The following is a 9,065-nucleotide window of genomic DNA, read 5'->3' on the forward strand; positions in this document are numbered from 1 at the left end:
ATTTTAATTAATAAAACTGAATTGACAATCATTAAAATGAAATTATGAGTTTGTTTGAATTTTTTAATTAAATGACAGAAGAAAATGAAATTTAACTCTAAATCATAGAGAGTACAGGTAAATCAGGTATTGATACTTACTCTATAGTGTCTAATTTGACTATAATGGTGTCTTTATTCCCTGCATCTCTTCTGAGTAATTGTACCACTGGCAATTATTACTCACTCTCATGTCATATTTTTCCATGAGTTTATCCTCTGTCATAAGACTTATAATATTACAATTTAATAGAGGAATATCTCATGAAAGTTAACTCAGGGAAGTTCAAGCTAACTTCTTGCTTTCTAGCGACATGAACTCTGGGCCTCAGACAATGCTAAGCCAGGACGCTGCTACTGAGCATCAACTACAGGCTGATTTTCCTCCTGAAAAGTGTGTTTCTCTTGTTTTTTAAATCTCATCCTCATATTTGGTCCAGGTTCATTATTTCAATGAAAGTTTGGCAAGAACTTCTGAATGATGAAAGTCAAAATTGTTAGAAAGAAAGAAAGAAAGAAAGAAAGAAAGAAAGAAAGAAAGAAAGAAAGAAAGAAAGAAAGATGAAAGAAAGAAAGAAAGAAAGAAAGAAAGAAAGAAAGAAAAAAGGAAGGAAGGAAGAAAGAAAGAAAGGAAGAAATGAAGGAAGAGAGAGGAGAAAGGGAGAGAGAGAAGGAGGGAGAAAAAAAGAAAAGGCTTGTATCACTACTGGCTATTTCACTTCATCGATTTATACAACTGCATTATGTGCTTTAAAAAGTAAATTAAGCATTAAAAAGGAGAAGCACAGAGTCCTCTTTGAGCTCTAAACACACAGCAGATTTCTCATCAGCAGACACAGTAGGCAGGGCATTAAAACACTAGTCTTGCAATTGCCCTGAGAGTCCATCTGGGTCTTGTGAGATAGAATGAGAACTATTGGCTAATGCGGCGAGTTTTTAAATAGAAATCAATTAGAGGACCTTTTAGTTAATTGGCTTGTTGCTTCCCAATTACAGATGCCTTGTGACCTTTCCTGTGTACTTGAGGGCATGCAGAACACAACATTGCAGCCTTGAAATCTCTATCCTTGAGAGCTGAGTGGGACTCAATTATCCTCTAAAACAGACCTGCGAGGATTTAAGTTAGGACATTTAATATAATTCTAATAATTTTCTAATAACAATGAAGAAAATAGATATAAATCTTTTTCCTTATATCCTAGTACTCTATTCTATGAAAGTGGCTTTGTATTTTATGCAGTAATGACAGCTGATGGAATGCCTATCACATACACAATGTATTTCTCTTTTCAGACCAGGTTTGGAACAACTTGCAAGGCACTTCTTTTGAGTTATTTCAATCAATCTAATCAATAATGTAAGAAAAATTTCACAGTTGAATTTGAGAAGGTGTTATTTACTCAATCAGATTATATTTAAATATTTGAAGGGTCAGAGTTGAGTCTATTTAGTTCTTCCATATTCACCGCTATTTCCTTCTTGGCTTTACCCCCATGCCCCCTCAACTCTGGATATCTTTATGATGGGACTCAGACATTAAATTAGTCCTGTGAAGGTTGTATCTCTTTCTAGTTCAAGACATGTTTCTTTGTATTATTTTTATTCAAGATAATTAAAAATGATTGATCAGCCAGACACTGTAGTAAATCATATTATGTTACGATCCACCAAAGAGTTCTTGAACCTATTATTTGGTATTCTCCCAAGATAATGTTTTATATTTCCTGATAGATCAAATTGTGTGAAACCCACACACACTTTAAAAACATGAAACTGGATGGATCTCAGGGTGTTCTGTGCAGTACACGGAGTACAACAAATTACTTTAGAGCTCATGGAATGTAGCCCACTCCTTAGCACAGCCATGATGGGTAAGCCTTGGACAGACATGACCACGAGGACTATGTGGCCTGAGGACTGCATGTTGTTATGGAGTTCTGCTCTGCTTGCTGCCCTAACATCTCTCTTACTCTAAAAACTGTATGAAAACTCTAAGGGAGCTTCCAGCCCCTCATTGGGCAGTATCACTGGCACCCACAATAATAATACTTGATCTTTTTCAGACATTGCTGCTGGAGCAGATTCATGATTCAATCACCACCTTAGGAAAGAACTTAGAAATGTAGATTGTCAAAAATGACCATCAGCCTTAGGAAGCATTTGGAAAAATAAACTGTTAGTGAAGCTAGGTTAAGATGCTATTGCTATTGGCTCTGATGTAGAAAATCTTAGGAACAATTTGAACTTCAGAATGGCACACTAGTTAAACTAGGGAATTTCTGAGGTGCAGCAACAAGAATAATGGCAGTCTAACTAGCACCCTGATATCCATCCTGCTTCATTCTCTCTCTCTCTCTCTCTCTCTCTCTCTCTCTCTCTCTCTCTCTCTCTCTCTCTCTCTCTCTCTCTCTCTCTCTCTCTCTCTCTCTCTCTCTCTCTCAAAAATGTACAAAACCAAACCAAAGCACAACTATATAGTCCAATTTGGTCTGGTTAACTACTCCTGGGATGGGGCTGTCCTAGAGTGTGGTTGATATACTCAGTGTCTCTTACTAGAGAAAACTGATTTCCCTTCTCCCAGCACATACCAAATGCAAATATCCTCCTGGTTTGGGGTGAAACTTTGTGTTTCATGCTTACTACTTCCCCTTTCTACACTTGGATTTTTTTTTTCACACAGAGATTTTAATATTTTTTCTATTTATATGTGCTTATGTATGTTTATGTTAATGAATGCCAGGCTTCAGTGCCGATGTCCATGGATGGCTGAGGAAGGCAGCAGGTTCCCTGCAGTTGGATTGACAGGCTGTTGTGAGATGCTGAATGTGGGTACTGGAACTGCATTTGAGTTATCTATGAGAGCAACAAACAATGGGTCATCGCTCCAGTTCAGTTTTCCGTTGACTTCTGTAATGTGATCGTCATAGTATTTCCTAGTCTCACTAGTTTCCTCTTTATTTTTAATAATAAAAAGTTACCGTGGGTGGGGGTATGCTGGGACACAACTCTAGTCTTAAGCGGTAGAACAAGAGTTCAAAGCCAGCATGGACCCATAGTGAGTTCCGCACCAACCTTCACCTCATAGTAAAACTTCTCGACAAAACATGCTCTCTAGGCATCTACTGTAAGTACTTACAACGTGTTCTGTTATTCTCCTCATCTGTCATTAGCACCTGGTAGCTGTGGAAAAATCATACTGTTAACTGGTAGACTCCAGACTATGGTTATGTAATATCCCATGAAGGGTTGTGTGCTGGTGACCTTGGAGGTGGTGAGAACCTTAAGTGATGGGGCTGGAAGGGAGTAATTTGGTCATGAATAAACCCAGACTGTTTTAAAGAATGACTCTGGTCCTCCTGGTCCATTACCTCTTACAAGAAGGACTTGCTGTGATGGCAGTGAGCTTGCCTATTTTACCTTGCTTTCCAGGGCCCTCCCCCTTCCGCATTGAGTTGATTCCTTTCTGCTCCTTCACTAATCGTTCTATGTGGGCATCAGGATGACAGTGACATTCTCTTGGGAGATTTCAGCCACCATAAATGTGATCCAAATCAATTTCTTACCTTTATAAGCTATCTACACTTAGTTTTGTTAGTACAGTTATACATGATGAACTACAGCAGTGGCCTATGGATGCTCCTATTTTTTATACTAAATATGATGTTGGATTTCAATTGACTACGTGAATGGCTTGGCCATTTTATCCTCTCACAAACAGCTCGTATTTTATTGATTATTTTGTGTGGTTTTAAGAATGTCTATTTCAGCAATCTGTCCTACCATTCGTGTTATTCATTCCTTTCTTTCAGCACTAGGCTTACCTTGCAACCTTTCTATTCCCTTAAATTGGAACATTTTTCTCACGTGTGATGTTATTTTTATGCAGTTTTTAAATCTAATACCTACTTTTGTCTGAAATAAGCATTTCTACTCTACTTTCATCTGTTTTTTTTGTGTGTGGAGTGTCTATCTTTCCTCTTGTATCATTCATTGCTTTCTTAATGTTTTGTGTCCACATTTCTCTCTCTCTTGAAACATTGCAGTTTGGAGCTTCTATTCTCTTCATTTGTCATTAGCACCTGGTAGCTGTGGAAAAAAACATAGGTTTCATCAACCTCCCATCCATGTACATGCAGGACACACTTTACCTTGATGCTTTCCGAATCTCTTTACACTTCTCTTTATTATCTCCTATATAGTTCAGGGGTGTTTGGGGTGTTTTGTTTGCTTTTCTTTTAGTGGTGGTGTTTTATTGCCATGAGACTCACAAAGGACCATCTTCTACTTTGAATCTTAATGGTCTATAGTACGAATTCTTGTGCCCCTCTAGTTTCTATTTTAGAAAGGAGGACAATTAGCTGTATTTTCTTTCTTTTCTTGCTAATAACTACAAAGTTTTTCCAATGTCTTCCAGTTTTCATCCTTATGGTTTCACTGCTTGAGAGAATGAAGCAGTTTCAGGTAATCTTTCTAAATGGAATGGGTTGCTAATACTTGTAGGCATAAACAATGGGAAACATGCATGATACATTAAATCATGCTTCAAGTGTTGCTCCATTCATTTCCTCCAGTTTTCCCAGTTGGACATTGTGGTTGCTAATTTCTCTTTCTTTATATCTGTTATGTGGCTTCATACATTTTTCTCACTAGCTAGGGATCTGAACCCTGGGGCTGTTTTAATATATAATAGCATGCTAATAATTTAATAAGTTCACTTTATAATTTTTATACCTGATTTAAATAATATGCCCATGCAAAGACAACCACATGCTGAGTTGTTCTTATGTCTTGATTGAAAATTACTAGTTTGGCTTTAATTCTTTTTTCTGAAAGGAAACACAAAATACATGAATATGCACAGAAGTGAGTTTTCATTTCAGCTTAATGTAGATTACATTCTCAAGTGTGCTTAATTATTCTGATAATTTAGGCAATTTAGATTTAAAGGTGTTTTTTGATTAAATTATTTCATCAGCAACTATTCTTAGTGGTAAGTAAATGATAATTTAATCAACTTCAATATCTGAGTCATCTGAGATCATTGGAGTTGATAACTTATATATCAGATATGAACATCGGTGGGGGAAACAAATGTAATAGAATCTACACCATTCATCCCTTCTGCTCTGATAGAGAACACTCTTAAACACAGTCATATGATGCACTAAGGTGAATTATTTATCTTCATTAGAAGAAAATCTCACAAGTAGTATCACCTTCTGCTTTTCCAATTTTAATTGTATCTTTATTCCATAAGGTCAAACACAATGGCAACTCCTGAGAACTGTGCCTCCATCTCATCTGCAGCCAGTGGCTCTACAAATATGCCACTTGCTTCCATGGAATTTATATCATACCAAGCCAGATGTTTGCCAATATTATCTTTGGCTATATAAACACTTTATTTTCTCAAAGAAAAATCCTCCCAAGTGCAGGAAAGCTACTTATTACCTGGGCATTGCAGTGTCTGTAGTTTTATACAACTTGATGGTGAGTCTTCATGTTTTCTATGGATATTGCTATACGGAAGGGTGGGAGAGATGGGAAATTTCTGAGGCCTAAATCTTGCCAGGAGCCATGCCTTGAGCACTGGGTCCTTTCTGGAAGGCAGCCGAGGATGCTGGAGCATCAGCAGGGGTAAGACTTGTCCTTGGGGAAGTAGAGGTTGCTTGGAGTAAATAATATTTCCTCTCCTTGTTTCTTCCTATTCTGGGGCCAGCAGCAATTGTTGGGAGCTATTAAGACAACTCTATTGTCTTGACCTCCGAATTGGGCCTCTCCCCCCCCCGAGAAGAAAAGGGGGTCAAAAGCGGGCCACCGACGCACCGTTTCGAGAACAACCACAGAATGTTCCAGCCCTAAGTCAGCGCCAAATGTCCTGACCACAAGATGTACCCTGATACCACCAAGTTCCTGCTTCCCTGTGTAGTTGCCAAAAGAAAAATTTCTGCTGCTGCCCCATTCCTCCTGCTGAGAAGTACTTCCCCTTTTGCTTGTGCATTTAAGCCTTGAGCTTTGCTGAATACAGAAAGACCTTGATGCTACTCAGACTGCTTCCATGTTGTTCTTACACTTGGTTCTCGTCTCTCCCTCCCCCTATTTGGTTCTTAGGAGAAGGTCCCCTCGAGACCCTCAAATAACTGGACCTGCTGGACGGGTCAAGCAGTGGCTTCAGAGGAATTAGCACCTGTTGCTTATCTGTGGAGATTGTAAAAGATTTATTGCTAGTCCTTCCTTCTCTGGCCAGGCAGCCAAAAACCCTTCACTGGCCAGGCTGGATAACTCTTTTTGAACCAGAGAGAGAAAGAAAAGGAAAGATGTCACTCACACAGGCACATAGGCATGGATAAAGTGGAAAATGACTATATCTCTAAATTTGGATGGATGGATGGATGGATGGATGGATGGATGGATGGATGGATGGAGGATGGATGGATGGATGGATGGATGGCACAAAGGCCTTCCTCCTCAAGCCAAACCATCAGCTTTCTTTTCTCTGACCTTTTTATAGACAAAAGGTCTGAGAAAATTACTCCATAGATAAAAAGTTATACAAAATTGAAGATATAAAAGGATATTGATATTAAGTTCAAAGCAGTGTTTTATTCTGTAAACTTATTATAAGTTCAAAGCAGTTTTTACATGATCTTGCCTTACCATAATGAACACCTATGGCTTCATCCTTGGACCTAAATGTTTTTTTCTCGAACATAAATTTGTGCCATAATAATTACTCTGTATAGTGTATAATTACTCTTTATAGTGTAATTATGAAAGCTTAATGAATGTTTAATTTTGAAGCCTTTACTTACTATTATGAGGAATTGACGCATTTTATTCTTGATTTTTAACCTTATTACATCTTTCTAGCAAACAGCTAAAACCATCTCTTAAATCTTTCTTCCTAAGATTATTTGAATCAAATCAGTAACTATAAGTCATTGTTCATCTAAACAGCAATAATTCATAAAAGTTTATCTTTATGTTGATTTGCAGGAAATCTGCCCAATAGAGTGGGCTAATGCCCAGAAATTGTTAAGCTATGTAATAGTGATTTAAAAAAAATAGGCATATCAGATATAAGAAGCAATTCTAAGGTGAAGTTTTTTTGGGACCTTGCCTCTCAGAGCTCACCCATCTCAGTTCATGCAAAAAGGTGGGCCACGTCTCCTAAAAAGGTGGGCCATCTGCTAACCTCAGCCTTTCCCACATGGCTCCTGACAAAATCTGAGGAAATTTAATGAATGAATTTTTAAAATGTGGACATAATAGTTGAAAACATTAAGGAAGATGTTTTAAACAGAGAATAGGGAGGTCCAAGGATAAGGAACAAAGGAGTAGGCTAGAGATAGTTGCTGTATCTTCTTCTACACAGGTTAAATGCATTTTTAGTATTGCAAAACCCAAAAGTAATGTGCTGCTGTTAATTCATTTAAAGCTTACAATATTCTACTTACATACTTTATAGATAGGACTTTGAATGAATGTTATGTTTGAGTGAATGTTTATGACTACATAAGTGTATAAACATGCTTAAATATATGAGTAATATTTAGTTAAGGCATATGAATACATATATGTTATATGTAATGTTTAAATGTTACATGTGTAAAAACATGGAATTTCATTTACAATAATGATTTAAAGTATGTTCATAACATATTGTCAATGTGTAAAGTAACCCTTTTTCTTTGAAAAAAGCTTATAACTTCAAAGTTTGCTGTGATAGTATAGCTGAAACCATATTGTGAGCTTTCAAATAGTTCACATATTTTTGAGACAATGAGAATTCAAAAGGCAAGTGATATCCTAGTATTCCTTAAGCAGAGTTGTGAATTATAATAATGATGAATTTGATAATTTCCTTGAAGATTTTTGACTGACATTTTGAGAATACTCACTTGATTTGATATACTAATATACTGGAGGATGTTTGTGTGTGTGTGTGTGTGTGTGTGTGTGTGTATAGATACATGTGTATGTGTACAAGTTTGTGTATGTGTGTACATGTGTAAATATGTGTGTATAAGTGAGTGTATGTGTGCATGTTTACAAGTGTGTGTGTGTATGTGTGTGTGTGTGTGTGTGTAGGTGTTCATGTGTGAGGTTTTGTTAGTTGCAGGATTCTCCTTAGAGTGACCAAGTGAGGCTTTTCTGCAGAAATAAAATTTGAACTAAAGGCTAATGGTGAAGTATGTCTAAAGTGGACACTTCTAGTTCTTTGGAAATTTAGATATGTCAAAAGATGTTTTGCTGGGGCACACGGGAAAGATGTCTTGCTAAAACAAACAAGTGAAAGACTGATTTCCTGAAGCAGACACAGGTGAAAGGATATTTTGATATAGCAAACATGTGAAAGGACGCTTGGTGAAGGAAGGAGTATAAATATGGCCTCACGGACAGTGGGAGATGAGCACTGAGCATTGGTCTGCCTCGCTATTCTTCACTAAAGATGCACATGCATTGGTTCACCTTACATAGCGTTGTTCAGCTCAAATTGTGATAACTCCACTATTGAAAGAAACTTGAGGGCTGGTGAGATGGCTCAGTGGGTAAGAGCACCCGACTGCTCTTCCGAAGGTCCAGAGTTCAAATCCCAGCAACCACATGGTGGCTCACAACCATCCGTAACGAGATCTGGTGCCCTCTTCTGGAGTGTCTGAAGACAGCTACAGTGTACTTACATATAATAAATAAATAAATCTTAAAAAAAAAAAAAAAGAAAGAAACTTGACCAAGAACTGCTCATGAGGTTCCTGTGGCAGCTTGCTGCTTCCACAGCCTTGCCTCGGGCTCTTGGTGAGTTTTATCAGGATTGAACTACAGCTGCTTGGTGCCTGCTTGCTGAAAGGATTGGACTGGAGCTGCTTGTTTATGTCTGGTGTCTGCCTGCCTAGAGGCCTGGTCTGTAACTACTGAATCATAGTTGGTGTTTACTACGAGACTGAACTGCTGCCCAAGATGATTGAATTCGTCCTTAAAGAACTATTAATGAACAGATCCACTTCCCTTCTATCCTAATAACCT

Source organism: Mus caroli, unplaced genomic scaffold, assembly GCF_978045245.1.
Source record: "Mus caroli unplaced genomic scaffold, Mus_caroli_1 scaffold_9, whole genome shotgun sequence".
NCBI classification, from domain to species: domain Eukaryota; kingdom Metazoa; phylum Chordata; class Mammalia; order Rodentia; family Muridae; genus Mus; species Mus caroli.